Here is a 3,540-nt window from a genome sequence, read left to right as displayed (position 1 = left end):
CGATTATCATATATCCTTCACTCCTTAAATCTATACACAGCCTACACTATTAGAACATAACATTCACAAATTGGGACTAACAAAAGAAGTTACAATAAGTTCAACATGTTGATCAACCATAATTCACAACAGCATGCACCAATGTGGCTAAGACCAGACAAATATCAGGCCTTAATTAGCAAATTAAAAGGAGAGTTACTATTTTTCTTAAGATGATCTTAACCCATTATTGGCTTAAAACATTTTACATCATCACTTGTATTTTTAACTTTTCGTTTCAGCTGACTAGTATTTGTAATTTTATAGATCTAGATTAGAAAAAGTTTAATTAGTTTAATCCACGGTCAACATGGTCCATGCATTATCAATGAAGAAAAATATTATGCCAATGTAATAATGGTTTTTTTTTTAAGAAAAAAAGGACATGACACATAATCTATTGATAACAAAACAATTACGCTTTTAATGTGTAAAATATATCCTGTCATATTTTTACAATAGATATACTAACAGGGTCTTACAAGTCCCTTCAGCCAAAAAAAAGGGTCTTAAAAGCTCAAGCAAACAAGGTAACTGAAAAAATGTGCAGCGGCTAAATGCTGAGAGTTAAAGGGTACACAAGTGAAGTGAGGACATTAGATGAAGATTTAGGTCCCAGAGAAGTTTTTTTCCATAGCAAAGATAGATGGTGGACTTGTTGAGAGTCAAGGAATTCGATTCAACTGCGTTGAGAAACTCACCAAGATTCACTTGTTGATATATGATTGAATCCATATAAGAGTTAGCTCATCTGGAATTCAAGACTAAAAAGATGGAAACTATATTTTTACAACTAACCAGTTATAAGAATAGTGGCATCTAGTGTCAACCAGAGTTCTGTCACCTCCTCCGTTGGTGGTGTCTTCTACTTGCCATCCTGCGGAGGAATTATATGATCAATTATCCTATGGGATCGTGCGTGAATTTTGAAAAGTTCAGCTCATGTCGCATATTGGACATTTTCCATCTTAAGAATGGTTGGGACATGATTTTTGATGTTGGATACAGCAAGAGTAGGGTGAAAGGTAGATTTTGAGTCAGGCATAATGATGGAGAAGAAGGGGAGAAGAAGAAGAAAAGGGCTGAACGGCGCTAGGACCTGTGTGCGGAAGGCTGGGGAAGGTTCAAAAATCTTTCCCTAAGTAATCTGATACCATGAAAGAAATTGTTTCCTTGAATAATTCATTAAGCACCATTCGCTTATATGCAAGATTACAAGCTAAAGATATATAAGTTAAAGATATGGCTAAAGATAAATCTAATAGAATGACTAAAGAAAAATATAATAGATATAACAACTATAAAATTGAAATAGCTAAAGATATAATTAAAGATAAATCTAATAGATATAACAATCATATAAAATCAAAATATATTATCATATCTTCTAACACAAATAAACTAAACAGAAATTACTGTTAAATTTCATACAAACGTACATTTTTATGCATGAATACTAATAAAAAAGAAAATATTTTTATTTGATGTCCATACAATTTTCACTACTTTTATATTTAATTTCTGTCTTTTTTGTTTATTTATTTATTAATTATTTATAAAACTTAGAGAGACACAAAGTGTCTCTCTCCTCCTATTTAATATAGTAAATACAAATATAATTATATAATATTCCTTTGTTTATTTAATTTCATAACATAGACAAGCCAAATCTCATGGATAGATAAAAAGAAAAACTAACTATAAGCACAAGAAATGTCATGACTACAATATTACAAAACAGAATCATAAAATTGCAGAAAAGAAAACCAGCACCAAAATTATAAAAGATCATCTGGCAAAAAAAATGTCAAATTTGGTGAGCACATCACCGGTTTTACACTTTGATGTCAATTCCTAATTTGTAAGCAAATAAACTCCAACCATTTGATATATATTCCAGCAGTGCATTCCTTGCTGAAATATATACCCAATACTATTTAGATGCATATCCAAGCATACTACATAAACTCCTTATGATCTCATAGCATATAGTTTTCCCCCAAAGTTGCTATATATGTTGACCCTTAAAACATTTTTTCATATATACAACATATCCGCAACCTGCTTAATCTATGCAACTTCTAAAGTTCCACCACAGATCAAAGAAATTATCATGGCTCAAAAACAAAGCAACAGTACCTTTCATATATAATCTCATACTCCTTTCCCTTCATGCATATTGTTTGGACACACTAATTCACAACGAGACACGCACGGGACACTCCACCACTTGAAATCCAACATAGAGCCTCTGCAAATCTCATACAAATTAAAAACCTGGATTTGATGGTATACATTCAAAAATACTAATTGGCCTAACCTCTGATTTTGGTAGCATCTTAAAAAAATGTTTTAAAAAATAAAATTGGTTCAAATGATCAATATAGAATAATGAGTATATCAACAAGTTGTTAGAGCATGTTTAAATCTGGTACAAAATGACTTTTGAGACAAAAATAATGCTGTCAAAGGATTAAAATTCTTGTTTTTACTTTCATTTTGTTTTTGTTAGTTAGATTTGCGTTTGAACGTGTGCAGCACAACAATTTCAATAAAAAAATCAAAAATTATTTTAATCAAAATAAATTTGGATTCAAATATTTTAAATAAGCTCTTGAGTTTAAGCTAGGTAGATAAAAAAATGTTATTGGAAAGTAAATTAAATCTCTATCACAAGTAATCTTAATCGGTTAGATTTCTGACTGGAGAAGCAATAGATACCTTATAATATAATTATCGGAAAAAAAAATACTTAATTAGGATTTTACAAAAAAGAAATACTTCTAAACCTTTATACAGTTATTTGGCATCTAAACAAAAACATGTTACTCTCTCTATCCAACAAGAAAAATGTCTCAAGCAAGAATCACGTGCTCGCACATTGTATTCCCTATTATTCCATCATCTCCTAGACGATGACATTTGTAGTCATGGGCGCCTCCGACGGCACAAACGCCAACAACATAAGCACCGCCATTATGCCAACAGGGAAGAAGAGGAGAACAAGCGGCGGCGGAGGGAGTGATGGCAACATTAGTGGTAGCACTACCATCAATGCTGTCACGGAAACCAAAATTAGAATCGACACCACTCTAAAGAATCGAACCATGTTTTCTACAGTTACATTCCGAAAATGTGAAAAAAAAGAGTGAAGACAATATGAATGAGTTTTGACATTTAGGTAGGATGGTTGGGAATTTATAGCGTGCAATGTAGTGCAATGCGTGGGACCCACCACCAATTAGTTATGTTTGTTTGTTATTATTCACTTAATTTCATATATGTTGGTGGGAAAATCTATCATGGGTTAATATTTTCATTAAACAATACCAATGCTCATTATTAGGGGAAAAATCAAAGAATTTTGTCTCTTACTGAAATTTGGTTAACTAATTATTGGATTTCAAGGATTTATGAATTAATGATATTTTTGGAGGGATATATCCTTCAGCACCATGTCATATAATACATGTTTTGTTACTAGAAATATTTATTAGTAGC

At 31.6% G+C, this 3,540-nt stretch overlaps 1 long non-coding RNA gene across 1 annotated transcript; it reads right to left on the bottom strand.

Annotated features, from left to right (window-relative positions):
- Positions 1-1,820: 1,820 nt before the first annotated feature.
- On the bottom strand, positions 1,821-3,192 carry LOC114375797. Its single transcript, XR_003658843.1, has 2 exons — positions 2,920-3,192; positions 1,821-2,290 (listed from the first exon to the last, which is right to left on the bottom strand). It is a non-coding gene; the product is annotated as an uncharacterized LOC114375797 (long non-coding RNA).
- Between the last annotated feature and the right edge of the window lie 348 nt (positions 3,193-3,540).

This window comes from Glycine soja, chromosome 11 (genome assembly GCF_004193775.1).
Source record: "Glycine soja cultivar W05 chromosome 11, ASM419377v2, whole genome shotgun sequence".
Taxonomy (NCBI): domain Eukaryota; kingdom Viridiplantae; phylum Streptophyta; class Magnoliopsida; order Fabales; family Fabaceae; genus Glycine; species Glycine soja.
Note: the sequence above shows the minus strand (reverse complement) of the source record. Positions and strands in the feature narration are given on the sequence as shown.